General features: G+C 32.6%; 1 protein-coding gene across 36 annotated transcripts in view; it reads left to right on the forward strand.

The window, feature by feature from the left end:
- The window catches only part of LOC118199817 (uncharacterized), a 458,327-nt gene that overhangs the window by 121,294 nt on the left and 316,511 nt on the right, over positions 1-20,522 (forward strand). For 5 of the 36 annotated variants that reach the window (XR_015042658.1, XR_015042672.1, XR_015042674.1 and 2 more), the window contains exon 1: positions 39-592. The exons of 28 other annotated variants lie outside the window; for them this stretch is intronic. The gene's annotated coding sequence lies outside the window, so the exon portion shown is untranslated. Of the gene's footprint in view, positions 1-35; positions 593-20,522 lie in introns of those variants that run through there. 3 more of the 36 variants (XR_015042667.1, XR_015042656.1, XR_015042641.1) reach the window with 3 other exon arrangements.

Here is a 20,522-nt window from a genome sequence, read left to right on the forward strand (position 1 = left end):
TTTTTTCCCCATTTCCTGTAAAAAAAGAATATTTTTGCTATTTGCTACAGTCACAGACTCTTTTGTGTTCAGGCTTCATATCTCTGATGGTTTTTGATAAAAGGTGAAATTTAAATGCTGGTCAGGTGCTCCAGTACGCGAAAAGTTAGAAGCTGTCTGACTGCCACTGGATGGAACTGATAAACTGTATGGTAATAACTTCCGGGCCGGCAATATGACAGACAGTTACAAATCGCATGTGCCAGTCAATCTTATTGTACGTTGTAAAGAGCTTTGAAATTGGTGGCAGTCAAATAACTGTAATATTGACTGTTGTTACTTTGTTAATACTGCAAGATTTATTTTTATTTCGCTGATAAATGTGGACCTTATAGATAAACATTCTTCTGCCTTCCTTTGTTTTCTTTACTTCCTAATTCTCCATAAGACCGAGCTATTTAAATGAAGTTAAATAAATCGTTAAATAAATCGAAGTTAAATAAATCAGCAAACTCAACGAGGATATATGGGCTACGATATAAAAGCTGAAGTTTTGCTGCCTAGCCCAGACTTAGTATTGGTTGCCGTTGCTAAAAGTTAGAATAGTAGTCAGGTAAGTATTTAAATTTATTATTTATTGAAGAAATAACTTGAAGGTTGGGAAGAGCGATCCCCTGTAAGGCCTGTTTAATTCGTTTAAAGTAATTGGGGATCGAGTGTATTGCAGACATATTGTCGTTTGCGTTGTATTCAGGTTTCAAGTTGCGGTATTTTATGTTACCTTTTGATGTTTACATGATTTTATTTACTTTTTTTTTAATTTATTAATCCCCATAGAAATTTTAAATTAACGTAAGGGTGACTTAACTTCTAAAGGCTGCCATTATCAAGTGAATCCTAAAGTCCTTTTTTATTGATCGAAAGTTTGCCTGTTATTAAAATAGTTGATATAAAGGAAATAAGGGTAGTAGAAGCAAAGTAAGCACGACAAGACCTTTTGCAACTTTAGTCCCAAAACTGGCCTTCCTTTTTAAGTTCAAATTATTTTTGAGTTGTCAGTTGATTTAAAATTCAGATTCTGGGAAAAAATCACGTTAAAATTAATTAGCATTCCAGCTTCTACGCTTGAGTAATCACATTTGCTTTCTGAATTAAAAATATTTAGATTGAAAGACAACTTTTTTGCTCCCTTTCATAACAGAGATATGGACCCAGAGCTATTCTTGAAGAATCTTATCTTGTTACCTTCAACTTTAATCATATATATTTTTTTTAATTATAATAATGGAATCTGAGTGTAACCCCGAAATATGGAAACTTATGATTCTAAATCTCCATGCATTGACACGAACTCAATGGAACATTCCGTGTGATCATTAATTTTCATTTCTTATCCTGTTAGCCAAGAAGGAACAAGCATCAACGTGATTATATTTCAGCTGAATACGAATCATAATTTTATCAGTGATAAGTGCTTTTGAGTGAGTCGTTAAGATTAACCTTGAGATTAGCAAGCTAGCAAAAATAATTAATCCTATTTCTATTTCGTTAGGTAATCTTCTTCTAGAATATTGTTTTAGATTTCGTTGTCGAAAATAATATCCTTTGATATCTCTTGTTATCTCTTTGATACTGCTTTATACGTGACACATTTGTCAACAGCTTTGAGATGATTAATAATGCATTTGTTATAGGGTCTGTTTTCTCAGTTTCAGATTTCATATGTGATAACACAGTGAGTTTCAGATGTCAAATATGTATCCATATCTCATTCGAAACAAGCTTTCTTACTATTGCTAGTAACTGTTATTTTAAAAAGATCAACCACGGGCTTCTTTTTGTTTTTAGTAACTTCAATTATGCATTATGGTAATTTAAAGTGGTGATTTTTATGTATATAAGTCGTATATATAGAAGCGTACTAGAACTACAAATATCTAGATAACAGACCTTAATCTAACCGTGTATTCGAAAAATTCGGTTTAATGGATTTGTCCTTTTTTTCCCCTGTAGGATTAAACATATTTGCTCTAATGTCAGAGATTTTTATTTTTTCATTGAATCGTATTTGTTTCGGCAAAAGCTATGACAAAGTAAAAAAAAAAAAAAAAAAATTAATTTTCGTAAAACAAAATATAAAACCCTTCTTTTAATAATGTCTAAAATAAAAATAGAACTTGTTTTTAATTTACACCAAACTTTTAATTAACAGATAATCTTATTTTATTTTATCTTATTGCCAAATTTACACTTCAGACACCAATTTCTCGTTAATTAGTCTTTTTATTTGCTTCATAAATTTATGACATGCAAGCGTACTTTTAACTATTACTTCAAGCTGAATGTGGGATATCAATGAAAGTAGTATCGAGAGAATACATTATTTATACATATTCGCTTATGTTTTACTTAGAATTGAAGTAGTAAAAATAAAAAATATGTGTGAATGCACTATACAATAGTTTACCAACATTCATGTATTAAATATACTTATGCATTAATGTAATAATCGCAAATCTGACACACAGTGTAAGGAATTATCACATCCCCCATGCGTGTTCTCCTTATGTAAGTGATCTACAGATTCATCAAGGAATCAGAAGATTTATGGTTCGAATCCTGGCAAGAATATAGTTGAATTTTCATGTTCTTTGGACTGAAATGTCTAATGGCCTCTATGCATGTGTGTAAGATAAAGACAATGTAAGATAAAATTCCACCTTTATTTTATAATTATCCCTTAAGTCTCCATTTTTAACTTATCCTTTTTATCTTAAGAACAGTAACTTGTTCAGAAGTCAAACAACAAAAATCAGCGTTATACCTACAAAATTTTCACAGGACTAGTTTCGATGGTTTTACCGAACCATCATCTTCAGCTGCAAAACCGCAAATGAACAAGATAGGAAATAATGATTAGATAAGATAAGAAAGCCTGGACAAGAATAAGCAAGTGGCGCCATCTGTTGGCGAAACCAGAACTAAAACATAATTTCTCTAAAAGCCGAAGGCAAATTTGGATTGGAATTAGGATCGTTAACTAGAACAGAAAGATTTTTGTGAATGTGAAATGCCTCTAGAAAATCCAGTTCTCCAATGGAAGATGTTTTTTGAATAATTTTGGCAGCAGAAAAATTGAAAGTGTAATTTTCGGACCAACAATTTTGAGCAACAGAAGACCTCTGTGTTTCCTTTTTTCTAACATATGCCTCATGTTCTTCGACGCGAAATTTTAAGGCTCTCTTAGTTTGGCCAATGTAAATTAAACCACACTGGCAAGGAATCCTATAAATACCCCAGGAATTCATATCCGGAATGGGGTCCTTGAGTATAGAAGTTGGAATTTTATTGATGGGAGAAAAAACAACCCGAAAGTTAAATTTCTGCAAAATATGTGCAACTTTATAGCTAATTGATGGAAAGAAGGGAATGACAACAGAATTTTTATAATCTCCTAAAATAAGAGTGTGGCTTTTAGTGTGTTGAGATGAGAATTTTTTAACTGCTTGATTAATAATGTTGGGTGAAAAGCCCCTGTCAATAGCTATTGCTTTTAAATAATTTAGTTCTTCATCAAGGGCTAGTTTGGAGGAGCAAACTTGAAGAGCACGGAAAACATAGGAATAAAATGAAGCTAACTTTTGTTTAGTCGGATGACATGATTTAAAGTGTGGTGGAAGGCAAACCGATGAAGGTTTACGGTAAACTGTAGTACTGAAGTTGGATGTGTTACGTGTGACCAGAATGTCGAGAAACGGAAGAGAATTGCAAGTCTCAAGTTCAAAAGTGAACTGAATAGCAGGATCAATAGAATTCATTGTTGAAAGAACTTTATTTAAATCATCTTTATTACCTTCAAACAGGGTAAAAGTATCGTCTACGTAGCGGAACCATGCCGGGAAGTTTAAAGTTTCAAACAATTTTGATTCATAATAATGCATGTAGATATCAGCCAGGATGGGACTGAGGGGACTTCCCATGGCTAATCCCTCAGTTTGCTTGTAATATTTATTTTGGAAAACAAAATGTGTTTGTTTCAAACAGAGTTGAGTGAGAGAAGTTAGCTCATCAATTTCGATGCAAGAGAAATGAAATTCGCGAAGTCTGGTTTCTAGACATCTTAATGCACCCTCCACTGGGACATTGGTGAATAATGATTTTACATCAAAAGAAGCCATGAGTAAATTACTAGGAGAAATGTTTTTAACCTTTTTTACAAACTCTATTGAATTTTTTATGGTGTAAATGTTATTGTCTAATAGAGTGGAAAATCTAGAAACTAAATATTTAGCTAAAGGATACGAGGCAGTACCTAAATTTGATACAATAGGGCGGAAAGGAATACCACTTTTATGAATTTTGGGAAGAGCATATAATCTGGCACAATTCGCAACAGATGGGATAAGCGAATGTTTTAAGTTGCTTGAAATGATTTGCGAAGATTTGATCGCAGTTTTTATTTTGGATAAGTCCGAAGGTGAAGGATCTTTAGGGATCGGATTATATGGTCCTACGTTTAAGAGTTTAGTGACACCATCGATGTAAGTGTTTTTATCCATGACGACTATCTGGCCACCTTTGTCGGCCTTTGAAATGATAATATCCGGGTTAGAATGAATTTCGCGCATTGTAGCTCTTTCTCTCGCAGTTAGATTTGGTTTCAAAGGTTTATTATTGAATTTCACATTATGAGCGATAAGATGCCTAATCATTTCTTTCTGTGAATCTGAAACTTTACTGAACTTGAAAGCTTTTTCGATAGGAGCCAAAATCTTTGGAATCGAGGGTTTACAGGTTTGTGAGAAGTTAAAATTATATTTTAGAATTCTCTCTTGTTCTTCTGAAAGACTAACATTAGAAATATTAACTATTGGCTTGATGTTTACAATGGGAAGATTTTTTGAACTACTTGAACTGGAAGACTGTAAAAGAAGTTTTTTGAATTTAACTGCAAGGGTGTTTTTATGACGGTTAACTGCATTCTCCGTTCTAGACCAAGACTTTTGCTCAAGGCCAGTGAATTTTGGATATGATTTAGCGAGTTCCAGATGAAGCTTATAGAGTTCATGTTCAACTTTGGACAATTGTTGACGTGTATCCCTTATCACGGACCGAAGTTTTCTCCCATCAATAAAATTCCAACTTCTATACTCACCGACCCCATTCCGGATATGAATTCCTGGGGTATTTATAGGATTCCTTGCCAGTGTGGTTTAATTTACATTGGCCAAACTAAGAGAGCCTTAAAATTTCGCGTCAAAGAACATGAGGCATATGTTAGAAAAAAGGAAACACAGAGGTCTTCTGTTGCTCAACATTGTTGGTCCGAAAATCACACTTTCAATTTTTCTGCTGCCAAAATTATTCAAAAAACATCTTCCATTGGAGAACTGGATTTTCTAGAGGCATTTCACATTCACAAAAATCTTTCTGTTCTAGTTAACGATCCTAATTCCAATCCAAATTTGCCTTCGGCTTTTAGAGAAATTATGTTTTAGTTCTGGTTTCACCAACAGATGGCGCCACTTGCTTATTCTTGTCCAGGCTTTCTTATCTTATCTAATCATTATTTCCTATCTTGTTCATTTGCGGTTTTGCAGCTGAAGATGATGGTTCGGTAAAACCATCGAAACTAGTCCTGTGAAAATTTTGTAGGTATAACGCTGATTTTTGTTGTTTGACTTCTGAATTAGTATTTATTCGGCGTGTTATTGTGTCTTAATTAACAGTAACTTGCTTATAATCTCTGAATTCAGTAATTTCAAAATAAATTTTTGTCATGTGGTTCTTACGTAACAATCAAGACCCATGTACTTACACAAAAAATTCTTTCTGCCAAGAAAAATGTTAAGTTTGCGACCTTAACCAATAAAACTAAACTGTAACTATAACTTCACTAACATTCACATTGGAATCTATGGGTTTCTTCTCGTCATTTCCGCCTTTCGATCTGCTGTCTGCAGATTCTCCTCCTCACTTCAAATGTATTACTAGAGTGTGAAAAGCACAAAAGTAATATTGAAAAATGGGCGAGCATTTTGCGTGTATTTTGTAAAGTAAGCCGTGTGTGATGCAACATATTTATGCATAAGACCCGGCTTCATGATTTATGTCATCACATCAAAGTTTTAATGAAATATATATGTATATATATATAAATTTGTTTACTAAATAATATTGATTATATTATCTCCTAAGTTTAATTATAGTAGAATTATCTTAAAAGAGTGAATCCATACTTAGTAAGTTCTGTTTTGAAAGATGTTTTGAAGTAACTTGAATGTTAAAAATGTTTAAAGAGGACTGGAATTAAATCATGAATAACAAAATTTCAGTTGTAAAAGGAATAAATTAAAGGCAAGAATTAAATTAAATGCATGTAATTATTGTCATTGATCGGGAATTAGTTGACTTTTCAAGGGGAACAAACCAACTCCCGTTCAATGAACAATAATTAAGAAATAAATACGAAGGTGTTTCATCCTTTACTCGAGCAATAAGGCGAAGCCAAACCTGCAATTCAAGTCAGGCCAAATATTTCCGTGAATAGAAGGGATTATGAACCGATGCTGATATCCAAAGAACTCATTCCTATTAAGCATTTTAGCTAATTCAATTTTGAGTGAGAAGCAATTTCTTCAGTAATATTTGATAATGCTCGAGTAACCGTCCCCCGACACCCTCGTGTTTATGCATATGAGTTCAATATTATTTGTAAAAATTAAACATTGGGAATTTTCATTATAAAATAGAATTCGAAGTAGTTGAAATAAACATTAGAAAATTACAAAATATAAGGAAAATAATGCAAACTTTGTAAAAACAAATCAAAAAATAAAATATATAAGAAGAAAAGCGAATGTACATGAAGGTATAAAGGCCAGAAAAAGTATTAATTAACTTACGTTCTTTCTAGTTGGGAGTGGGCAAAGTGTTTTCTTCGCGTCTGACCCAGAAGGGTAGTGTTTCCGAAAATTCTTTAGCGGCAGCGGGGGCTATGAATATATATATATGTATAGATATATAGATAGATAGATATAGATGTGTGTATATATGCATGTATGTATGTGTATATGTGTGTATATATGCATGTATATATGTATGTGTATATGTGTGCGTGTTCTGTATTTCATTAAAATAGAAAAGGCCATAAAAATCACAAGGAATTTCATCTTTTATTTATACGCACTGATCTCCCGATTAATCCTGTTAATTAATTCGCAGATGATTTTGAAACATTCCCTGAAATTTGTAAAAGAGGTAACTATTCGGTGGCTTTCAACGGAATGTACAATTTAAGATATATTTTAATTATAATAGTGACATTTCTTCCAAAATTTGATGTCCTCCAGCAGGGCTGGTACTCAGTCAGGCAATACGACGAATGCTCCTCAAAACCCTTAGAAGTACTAGCCTTACTGCAAATTATAATCTAAATATTAAATATCCGATTCCTATATTAATTTAGCACTTTGTCCAAATATTTCAATAAAGCCAATGTTGCATTTTCATCTTCATTTTGATCCTGTTCTTCTATTGGCCGCTCTCCTTAATTTATGGAATTCATATGACAACCAATTCCATTGCACCCTACAGTTTTCTCCTCTGTCTTCTCCTGAAATTTCCCGCACATATAAAATGCATTAATATATTAGCTATAAATTACAAACTCCTCCTATCTGACTTGCATTTCAGATTAAAAACATTGTATCGTGAAAAGTGCTAAGGAAGTACAAATACGATAATTCTTAGAATTCTGTTCAACTAATAACGCTGAAGAAATATTGCACTCTGAATAAAAGCGTTACATCCACAAAATTCCAATTGAAAGGTAACCGTCATTTAGTGTATGGTAAAACACTCATGCTCTTATCTGCTGTCAACTAGAACAGGGGTTCCGAACCGCTTTTTCTGTCGCGTACACCCCCTTTCGCCATTTCTAAAAGATTCGAAGAATAGGTTTTCCATTTGCTAGCTGACCGTGCTATCGACTTACACCACATAAATTACTGTTACGTTGGGTTATTCTACATTGGATATATCAACCACTCGCCTTGGTAACTGTTGGCACAGGGACAAACGTAAGGTTTCTAATCTGTCTTTCAAGCATCTAGCGCAAAATTTTTTTAGAGCGTTACAATTTTGCAAAGCATAAGATTTTTACTTTAAAATTTAGTTTGTCTGTAACTATTTAACAACCTGAGCTATTTAAAAAGAATAAACGCATTTGTTAATGGTTAATCTTTATTTTATTAGGAATTTATTTTTATTTCTTGATAATGCATCTAATTAAATCGTACGGGAAAGAATGCTTCGACGAGCAAAACTGAATAAAAAAACAGTATATGTACATAGATTTAATTTTAGAATAAGTACTTTCGGCGATTGAATACTGTCGCCGTTTTAGTTGCAGTTTAAGTAATTTACAACTGAAGAAATCAATGAGAGACTTCAGTTACTGAAAGCTGAAATGAAAATGATAAATTCTTCTGCCACTTACAATATATAGTTCTGTTTGAAATTTTACCAGTTTTTTACATAAATGTGTACCGCTGTTCCATTTCATTTACTTTCTCCGATGGCAAATTAGTTTCTTTTTTTTTTTAATTTTTTTATTTTTATTTATTTATTTATTTATTTTTTTTATTTCTACTCTCACATCGTTTTTAGCATTCTTAAAAATATCATTTCTGATGTCTTTTTTGTGCTTCCTTTCTTTTTAAACTCACTTTCTGGCCTCGTATAACGAAATGATTTTATGTTTTTGCAAAAACACGAACACATGTTGTATGTATATATCTTTAGACACTTAGTTAAAAAATCTTTCTGTCTTGAGATAAATTTGTAAAGTAGACAAGTGGCCAGATAAATAGGCTGCTTTAAAAGAAAAAAGAAAAGAAAATTATATCATTTCAACAATTAATTCTGTGTTCCCAGTGACTCCGAAAATGAAAGAATGAATGATCTTTATCGAAGGATATCGAGAAATTAAGGCATCGCAGCATCTGCTAGTTAAAAATAATGAAAGGAGGGGAAATTTTCTTATTAAAGTTGTCCCATCGTAAAACTCATTCACAAAACAAGATGTTAGTAACGCTGCTCTAGAAAATTTGCATTTTATAGCTAAATTAAATAATGGATTCTGTAAGTGAGGCATGTAAAATTTTTATGATCTGCAGATAAAAATTAAGCCCCTTAATGGGATTAAAATATAAGATTGATTGCTGCCGAAGAAAGAATGATCATAAATTCTTTCCTAATTACACTAATCTTTCTTTCTGGCTAAAAAAAATGTTGTTATTTCATTTTCGTTTTTTAAAATTTATTTCGAAGAAGACGCGAGCCACTTGCATTTCAGGTGCAATTTGTATTTTAAGACAGATTAAATTTTTAAAAAAAACCATAAGAGAAAATGAATTCGTTATTTAACCATTAAAATTTTACTGAGCTCGTGATTTCATTTGATTGCTTAGTTTACAGTTTATCTTCTTCTTTTTAATCAAATTATAAGCATAAATATTCACTCAGTATGATAATGAGTCAATATAAAAGCAAATGCAGTTTCATGTTCATTAAATACAAAAGTAGATAAGTTTAAAAATGTCCGATATCGATTTATAAGGAGGGGGAAAATTTCGAATTATTTGATAAGTGTTGGTAACTACACAAGATTATTCATAAGTCCGATGCATATTTTTAAAAATACATAACAAATAAAATACGGGACCGATGTTAAATTTTATTGCACTCAGATAGCAGTAAACTCATTAAGGTATTTTAGTATGTTTCACAAAGGTTCAATTTTTTCGCCTCCACTTGTACCGTAGACATCTGTTCGTCACTGAGAAGATTTACTTAGACGTACTCGAAAGCTGCTTCTACCATAGATCAAGGGATCTCAACCAACCTCTCCCCCGCCAGGCAGAATTTCATAGTTTCAAGGAGGAATGCGTCAGCTTTATTTACCTATTAAGTATATGGTTTTATTTTAGGAAAATAAAAAATACTTTTATTCGAATTTAGATATTTATTAACATTTTCCGTACTTTTTCTTGTTTAATTGTTAAAGCATATTAAAAGTAATCGAAATTTAAATAAATGCATTTTTCAAGTTTTGGAATAGGGGGAATTGATCGTCTAGCAGTAATGAAAGGGGTGCGTGGAGCAAGAAAGGCTGAGAACCCTTGCCATAGATGAATGAAAGCGGTGAAAATTATCTCTTATAGTAAAACGCGTTAATGCAATAGAGACCAAAGTCCCCTAATTAAATCCCTTGTTATAACCAAAACTACCATAAACAAAAGACTCACTTGGCCTTTAGTTTTAATTAACAAAACACAATTAAGATAAAACATTACAATTAAGGGCGTTATAATTATACATTTAAGTTACAAAGTAAATCTCGGAGAACACCATGATTCCCGTACATCGACTGAAGGTTAATATCTTTTTACGCCCGTGTTTCTTCCGGCGGCTGCTAGGTGGCGCTCAATGAGCCGTGGGGTTACATTGTGATTTTTTCATATTGAGCCTTAAATGTACCTCCACTCCCAGGTAATATCTGGGATCTTCACGACTGCATCACCAATGTTATGTTCTAGTCGATCATAATAATACTACCACTCGTGTAGATAGAAAAGGATTATTGCGTAGATATCTACCATCTACGGGTTATTGTGTGGATGAACAAAGGTCGCTGTGACATATATAAAAATTGTTTCAATACGAAATTGGATACCGGATGCTTTGTTTATTTGTTACGAACTTTTAAAATGCTTCATGGAATTATGGTTAACGGTATTAGTTTTTAAAATTAAAACGTAAATAAAATAGACGATCATCCAATTTTCCAAACGATCCTCGGCTTCTACTGAAGTTTTTTCCTTAGTTCCGATTGAAATCTTATTCATTTTTTTACCCTCTATTTCATTTCATTTATTTTATGCGATATCACTTTAATTTTTAATTATATTTGTTTCATTTTTATTTTTATTTCGTTTTTCAGGCTTTTTACAAACAACATTTCTGATGTTTTTTCTCGCTTTCATCTATCTTTAGACTTACATGTTGGCCTCATATAACGAATGGACATATGTTAGTTCAAAGAAACAGAAGGTATGTTTTATACATATCTTTAGGCAGAAAGGTCAGGAAAACTTTCTATGTTTTAAAAATGGTCTTTTAGAAAAACGACCACCTAGTATATTGATTGCTTAGTGAAATGGTCCTAAAGAGTACATTGCATAAGTATGCAGAATACTACTGACGTAATGGCAGAAACGTTGCTATATAAAACTGAAATTAAAATTAGATACTTACGAATTTAGATACCTGTTACTTGAGTATATATGACAATGCATAAATGAAAGAAATTTCCAACAGCATTTATTCATTACGAGGAAACTTTTATCATAAAGGAAAAACAATAAGCTTCTCAAAGCAGCTTTTAATTTGATGGATTTAATAAAAGCCAGAAACATATAAAACATTTAGTAATTAAAATTTTAAAACGATATTTTTCAGAAGGTGTATTTGTAGCAGTCAGCAGTCAGTTAAAGAATTACGTATTCAGTTACATTCATTAAACATAATATTATTTCAAATAACATAAAAATGCTTATATTAGCATCGTAAAATTATTTGCAGCATGTGTTCATCTTTTGAGAAAAGAATTTTAAGAAATTAGCATTTAATTATTGAGTAAATGTTAGTACATGTCTATTCATTTTTGATGACTCATTGTTTGGTAGTCAAGTTTGATAATCATTAGTCAAAGGTACTCGGTGTCAACTAGTGCACTTGATTCTTGCTTTCAGATCCACAATAGCATAGTTTTTCCTCTTAAATAAAAGGCAGATAGCCCTCGAATGCTTTGCCGTAATCTAATAAACCAACCAACCAACCTCTTAAATAAAATAAGATAATCAAATACTTTCAATGCTCTTTTTTTTTTTATTTATTTTTAACATTTTCACCCTCTTTTTTTTTAATTCGCAAAAATATGGATTAGTTTGAAGAAGATTTCAAGTTTAATAATATTTTTGTAGAGTTTTCATCCCAAAAAAATTCATTTTTCTCTTTCCCACTAAAAATATTCGATATTTATAATCCGTGTTATTACAGAGCGGTTTTTCGTGCAGCTTTTTCCAGTGATTAAACGCGCGTAAATATAAGCTGATGCCGTTTTTATAGTTGCTAATTACGAATTCATAGGGATCAAGAGCTACGGCGAGTGAGCAGGAAGGAACAGACAATTTATTGCAATAAATGACAGCACTCAACAAATTAAAGAGCTGTCAATAGTTCAAGGAAAAAACGGAGATAAAGCAAACTTTCCTTAACACAAGAAAAATCTCGCAAGTTACTGACAAAGTGAACTTTTAAGATTGCGATTCCAAGACTCTTTCAGCTTATTCTTTAAACCCAACTTCTGAAGCAACTAATTCTATATATAAATTAGCGGACATTTATATAAATTGCGTGGCCTTTTGAAAATTTCGGGTAATATCTCTCCTAGGGCTTAGAAAATACGTTTTCGAGTAACTTTCAGAAAGTCTCTAAGTTAGCCAGAAATTGCCAGTTGCTGTCAAGCCTTTCAGGAAATCTTTTGCCTGCTCGGGTTGTAATTGAGCTATGTTCGAAATTTAAACACTGATCGACTCCATTGCAAGATCTTCAACTTTGTATAAGTTATAAGCACTTATAAACAAAATGCGCAGCCAAAAATTCGATTGAACTAAACATCACACTCAAATATTTTTAAAATGCATCAAATTAATAAATAAAAAAATACATATTCTTATAACAGTACATAAAATAATGCAATCAAATAAATACAAATATTTACAAAAATGTACAACAGTATAATAAATGCCTTTCATTAGGACCTGCAGATGCGGTTCGAAAATTCAAAGATTAGTACTTAAATGCTTTTAGCAAAACATCATCAACAACCGTCGGATTTCTTTCGGGTATTTGGAGTTTTTAGTGAAGGCACAAGCAAAATTCATACGGATATATTACGTCGAAGAGAAAAAGTCATTTTTCATTGTTATCTCTTTTATAGTTTTCGAACTACCACTGCTGTTTAAAAATGTTTCTTAGATTTTTGTTTCGTTTTCTGTCAATCTTATACTTCTCTCATATTTTCTTAGATATGCTTTTCTATGTGTTTTTTTATTTATAACTTCATTAATTTCAATATTTTTTTACATATACTAATTTTGCTTCCATTCCGCGTCTAGTGCTTTAAAAAAGCGTTTTAGGTGTGCATTCAACAAATTTACAAATTCTTCTTCTCTTCAAATACAGGTAAAAACAGGCATTATATTTTTTGCATTTTAAAATATTCGTTTCCGATAATTTCGATATGCGGACTAAAATATGAAGAGTTTTATACTTCCTTTCCCTGCTTCTAAATCTCTTCCACAGCTTTTAAAAATTGTATTCTATTTAACATGCTAAAAATATGTTTTTAAATAGCGACATAGTCCTGTCCATAATAAATAAACATCAGAAACACCAGAGCATGTTGCTGCCAATAAGATTATTTATTTCATATCTTAGATAATGTAAAAGTATATTTACCATCAACTTAAGAAAATGAATGCTTTAAAACATTCTTATATTTTCATTTTTTGACATTTTGCAAAGGGTTTATTTTATGCCATCAGTATGATTTAAAAAATATGCTTTTGATATTACATATTATATCGATTACAAAATTTATAACTGTAATTTTTCTGCATCCTAAATGCTCGAGGAACAAATATCCGGTGATTTAGAAATGGGAGAAATCTTTTGCTATAATTTGTGTTCTACACTCGAAGTAAAATCTCTGTGATGGTATAATGAAATTTTGCAGAGACGTTCTGATTGTTGTAATCTACGTATATTTATTTTTTAATTCTGTCCAAATAATAACACTCATTTTTTAATATTTTGATTTTTAATTTCAGTCAACAATCAAGATTTAGAATTATTTAAGAAAATATGATGTGGACAGCACATGGTTTCTTTGTAGGCCCGTAAAATTATACATATTTTTGCTTTAATGCATTTAAAGATATTTCTGTGAATTATAACTTAATTAACTGTTACCTCAAAGCAAGTTGAAAATGGCATCCAAAAATTGAAAATTTTTTTAATTAAAATTCCCGTTATAGTACACCCGCATGCAAAATTTCAACATTCCACACCTAATTGTTTTTGCATCATGTAAGATACATATGGACATACGTACGGTTATGAAAAAATATAATTTGAATCCATTTCACAGCCCGTTTTGTCCTTTAAATTAAAAAGTCCTTTAATTCTGTACATACGTAGAGATGTCACGCCAAAAAAAATAATCAAAATGGATATTTCCGTTCATTTGAGATCCAAAATATTCGCAATTACTGTACTTAGTACAATGATGTAAAAAATAAATTAATTTTTAAAAAAATGATTGCATAAAAATTAAATTTTTCTGCAATTATTTTAATTAATTAATTGATATTTAATGGCAAATATTCTGCCAGATGTTAGACAGTAGCCTAACATTTTTAAGCTATAAATTAACTTCTATAATTAAAGCTAAAAATTCTCCTAATAAAAATGCTGGTAAATTCTCCTAATAAAAATGCTGGAAATAACCTTCAATACCTTAGAATAGCTATAATAATAAAGATCTCTACGAATTCTGACATCTGATTCAAGTCCATCTCTGGTCTTCCAGAATCAAAAATATTCTGCCCAACTTATTTTTCCATGGGAAAGGGAAAAAAATCAATGTTTCGCTCGAAATGCTTAAAACTCACCTATATAAATAAGGTTATTCTAATGTTAAATTTTGCTTCACTTAAAGCTTCTTGACGAGGTCTGAACAGTACAGCAGAAATTCGGAGACGTTTTATCTTTGCAATTTAGGAGGACCATTAAAATGCAACAAACCAGAAGTTCATAAATATTAAGGTTCTATCGAAATTTTTATGCAACTGTATTTGCTCTGCAGTAATGTATATTGTATCCGTGAACATGTCATAAGCGCGCTATTCCCCTCACTATTTTCCTGCGCAGCAGCGTGACATTCAACATGGATCCGTGACTTGCGTGTGAGCCCTGAAATTCTCAATACTCGAGCTCCCACGTCTTGACTTTTTGACAGTGTTAGGATTTACTGACTTCGCGTGACTTACTGAGATAAAAGAGAAAAAGGGAATATTTTCCCAGTTTTTATTATTTTCGCGCCTTTTGGTTAATGTCTTTCTGGGGCTTACCGTATATTACGGTCACATGATTCTTAGAAATTTTAGTCCTGCTTGACATGTATCGCTTATGTTTCAAATGTTTATTCATTTTAATCTTTTTATGCAGATACTGCAAAAGGAAACTTTTTTTTGGTACCTTTTAAAAAATATCTGCCGTCCTCTCTTTACTTTTAATCCAAAATATGCTACCATAGGACTAGAAGATACTAGATAAGCTTGCATAAATTTATTGTGACAATATCTGGAACACGGATAGGCTAATACATTTAGCCAAGATTAAATTAAATGTATCAAGGTATAGTATGTATTTGTATATGTATTACATACGTACATTTGCTTATGTATGCATATATTCCTTGCAAAGAATACATCATAAACATGGCATATAATGCCTCTGATAAGTGTTCCAATCAACTCCTGATTTAGCGGGGTAATATTAGGAATGACATCAGCGATTAATTTTAAATCACGGCTAATCCGATGGCTAATCAGTTAAAAAAGCACAAGAAAAGTATTGTCATATTCGTATGGATTCGTAATGGATAGAATATACACAGAACCGATCATAGCTTGATGATATATATTTTTCCAAAAACATTTTACAGTTCTGGAACTTTTCACAATAGTACTCGTACAGCTCGTCGCAGTATGACAAAGCACAATCAGAAGTAATCACTTCGAACTACTAACGACCTTAAACATAAGACAATATTAAGAGCCTGAATTGCGTCAGGTCGTCTCAAAACTCTCAATACTCTGAGCTAAGCTCTAAACTAAACTTAAAACTGATGCTGCTAACGTTCTTATATAGTTTTACCTGGCCTCTTAGAAATCTCCAGAACATCCTTATTCCTTCGAAATTGCTGGAAAGCATACACAGTTAGAGTTGCATACAGCCGGATAAAGTTACAGTTGCATAAGGATTGGACCAGTTATAGTTGAATAGACGTGAATATAGTTACATAGGGATAAGATCGGTTACAGTTCCATAGGTATAAGACCAAAAAATCGCGTTGCATAGGTACACCAAACCAACAAACCAAGTTTTGCGAGTTTGGGCGATTTCTTGAATGCTTGAAAAAGGCTCTTCCGGAAAAATAAGGTTCCAGGGGCGACTAATTTTTGTCACCAAATTTGGTGGAAAATCGCCAAAAGTTACTTGGGGATATTTTAGTCCGGCACCTGTGTAACTGTAACTGAACAATTAATTGGTCCCTATATGTAACTATAACCGTATGCGGCACTTATACTTAACTTAAACCGTATATGACTTCCAGTAATTTCGAGAAATAGAAGGTACTAGAAATTTCTTGGCGGCCGGCACTGGGGCTTGATGCTGTAATCCAACTATTGAGGTCTAGGGCTGATGGACGGTGTGAGAATTTGAGGAATTGAATGTTCTGTCCTCTGTTTCTCTATGCCGATCAGGCGTTCGACTTAAAAGCTGTGTCGATATGGTGGATCCGGGCTATGGGCCTCTCCCGTCGTTCTGGTAAATAAATAAATAAATAGTTCAACTAGATGTTCCATTGAGTGTCGGCGGTTGAATGAGATCACGAAGAAAGACAACTACGCTCTTCTTAGAACTGACGATGTGGTGGATCCGTATTCTCCAGTTCAACCATACTGACACCGTGCTTAGTGCGGACGCCTGATCGGCGTAGATAAAAAATGGACACAATTCAAACCCCACGCTGTCCATCAGCCCAGATCTCCAAAGCAGCCGGATTACAGCACCACGCCAATGATGCTGGCCGCCGAGAAATCTCTGATACCTTCCATTCTCAAAATTACTGGAAGCCATATACGGTTAAAGTAACATAAAAGGTCCGGATACGGTTGCATTTACGTATAGGGAGCAATTACGGTTCAGTTATAATATCAATTACAGTTATAAAGGAACCAAAATGTCCGCAAATACTCACCAAGTTTAGTGACTTTTGTAGATTTCTCGCCAAATTTGGCGGCAAAAATTAGTTGCCGAAACCATCGTCAATTTAGCTAGACAGCCATTTACTTTAATGTTGAATAGACTTGCCAGATAATAACGCATATAATTTCACTGAAATTATTTACATATATATAAACTTCGTAACAATATAAATATTAAACGTATAAAAATTTATTTTTTATATTTTATATATTCATATTCAGCCATATAAAAATTTTATAACTCAGTGCGGGCTATATACGTAAAATTTAATTATTAAAGTATCTTATTTGATTATTAATGTGTAATATTATTAAATTATTTTTTTAATTATTAAATTTAAATTAGTGTGTAAGTGCAGTGTTAGTGCAGGTAATTTGTTTAATTTAAAATAACAAGATCCTGAAGAGTTAGCCATTAAGAAATTATGTTATTTACTAGGATTAAAAAATGAAAATTTTTAAATGGAAAAATATTTAGAATACCTCATGAGCTAAATGTCACCTTTAAAATTCATGTATACGTGTTTGTATGATTTATGTGTAATTATAAGTTATAAAATTATTCTAGGAATAATCTCAGAAAAGCAACTGATCATATAAAACTGCTCTCTGACGTAAAGCTAATTTTAGATGATATTTTCAATTTTTGCATTAACTGCAATTCCCATTTTTATTTGTTCTTTTGATTTTTTTTAGTATCATTTTGCTCTTTGCCAACCATCAAGAATAAAAAGAATTAGTTTAGAATTTATTTATATTTTCTCGCATTGTTTGTAGCAGCAAATCGGTGCACAAGTAATAAAGATTATTTTTTTATTTCAAAATTTTAATTTCACTCTACATATTTTCTACATCAATGATACAATAGTTTTGCTTCAATTTTGCTTTCGTATATCAAGGTATAATTTACTTCCATTCTGCTATTAGTTTATTAGAAAAAAAAAAAAAAAAAAAACTTTTCCAAAGAGGATAAAATTTTTAAATATAAATCTTTAATGCTGTTTCTTTCTTTACAACCTCTCTTTCTTTCTTGACATCTTTAAAACTTATATATCACTGGAATGAATCTTTTACTTATACCGTCATCAAAATTCACTTATTTCTGTTGGAAATGATCCCAGAGATCATTCAGTTGTACAAATATCCGGTTACTGGACTTCAAAGGAGCTTGAATGAAAGGGGAGTAACAACAAATGCAGGGTCGTGGTGTCCCTTTTATTGACGGCGCGTGCCTTCCTTGCCTACACTCCAAAAAGTCAACATCTGAAGAAATCGAATAATCTTAAACGGCTCCCGAAACCCCTCAACAAGGAAACGCGCTAGAAAAGAGCAACAATAATAATAATCACTGAAAAGGACCACACGCCTATAACTTTCGGAAGGAAACTCCTTCCCCCTTACCTGAAGTCGTCCCCCTTCCCGTACTCGTTTCTTCAAAACCTATAAAAGAATAACTAACTACCTCTCCTCTCGCAGCCTCCTCTCCACACGTACGTCCATCCATTCTGTAGATAAATGAAAAAGCAATTTTTGACAAATGATGCCACGTCGCGCTGATGGGCAGTGAAACTGGCGAATTTGGTGGACACTGAGCGCTAGAAGTGGATCATCAAGGTGCACAGGTACGTGAGCCTTTTGTTGCTCCGTACAACGCTAGATGAGCATTAGGAGTCGTAAAGGTATATTCCCCCCACCGCCTTTTGGGGTGTACCCTGCCTTGCCCCTTTTAACTTCCCCTCACGCATATTCGGGAGGGGGCCATCTGAAAATACGGCTTGCTACAGGCAGGACCATTTGGAAACGTAGATAAAATATCCATTTACTTCGTTGCAGGTAATATTTAATAATCATGCTACTAGCACGAATATAAGAGGCCTTACATAACAGACGAACCTACAGTTTGAAAGTCTTTTACAGATAAGGAAGAACTCCAGGGGTATCCTTATACACAGAGTGGTCATAAAAAGACTTTCCATATACATGAAGTCCTACGCCCGATTCTAAACTTAACCAACCGAAATGAAATTTTAGATATTTTTATTTGGAGGCATTCGAATTGTTCATATAATAATAATGATGATAATGAAGGAAAAATTGTTACCAATTTTTAATTAAAGCAAAATTTGAAATCTACATTTAATGAAAAACAGATTTAAAAATTCAGTTTTGAAAAGTGAAATGAATGAAGTATATGATTAAGCCTCTTGAATATCAGTTCTTGAGTTCCATTTTCTAGATATCATTTTAAAAAACTATTTGATCAATAATTCATTTTTTTTTTCTTTCTATTTTATGAGTCATTTTAAATCAAGGCAAATTAGAGAAGAATGGAGGGTTTTTCAAAAGTTAACAGAGATAATAGCTAAACATAAATAAAACTTCAAACTACTCTTCTTCCCAAAAAAAGAAACAAAAAAAGTAGAAGATTCGGAAACCTGCTTGTGAGGTTAGGAAAATGCTAAATTCCGATTCAGCTACCACTGAAACTGCAATAAAAGCTTTTTTTTTTTTTTTTTTTTTTTAATGAATATATCTATTTAAAATAAAAGTAGCCTAAGTTTTGAGTTAAAATATTTAACTGCTTTCTTTTTATATTAAGATTAAAAATATTAGTACGCCAAAAAAAGCTCTGAGAGATTCTAGTTTTCGTAACTCAAATCATTTTCTAAATTTAAAGATTCAAAAACCTTTCACTGTCAGTTTAACTTTAAAGCTGTAAATTTTCAAAGTTAAGCCGGTATAACGACATATGGCTAGTTTATTTAAAATATATATATTATCTGAGCTGGAGGAAAGTAAAGAGTATAAACATTGTTTTCGCTGCTATTACTTCTTACTTCCGGAGTACTTGCTCCAAAGTACTGACGTTTTCAACTAACAGAAGTAAAACTTATATATAAAGAGGTACTGTTAACCGTCTGTTCATTTCTGCTAAAATTTATTAAATTTAACGTTAATCTGTTTCTTATTAATTTATATCTGATTTAAGATCTGATAATAAAAAGTAGTATTTAAGTGAGCCGCCCAACCGGTGTAGTGGTTAGCGTCGCTGGCTGCCGTGCCGGAAGCCCTAGTTTGAATCCCGGAGAAGGCACGCATGCTTTCAAATGTATAGTGTCAGTGCGGCATGGCAGCACTGTAAAAATGTGGCTAGCTGAAAGTCCTCTCGTGTGGTTTGTGGAAAGGAAGAGGGATGGAACCATTCCACCTGAGCCGCTCTCCATCAAAATTGGGGACGGAAATGAGCTAAATCGCACTGCCACCTGTAAGGTGCTCAAGGTTGTTGCCAACGACAGGCGTAATCTTGCGCTCCTTGACACAAGGAATTTCGTGGATTTGGGCTGACCGCGTCAGATAAGT

The sequence above is a fragment of the Stegodyphus dumicola genome, chromosome 8, assembly GCF_044657685.1.
Source record: "Stegodyphus dumicola isolate Sdum_Otavi_A_Nest chromosome 8, ASM4465768v1".
NCBI lineage: Eukaryota > Metazoa > Arthropoda > Arachnida > Araneae > Eresidae > Stegodyphus > Stegodyphus dumicola.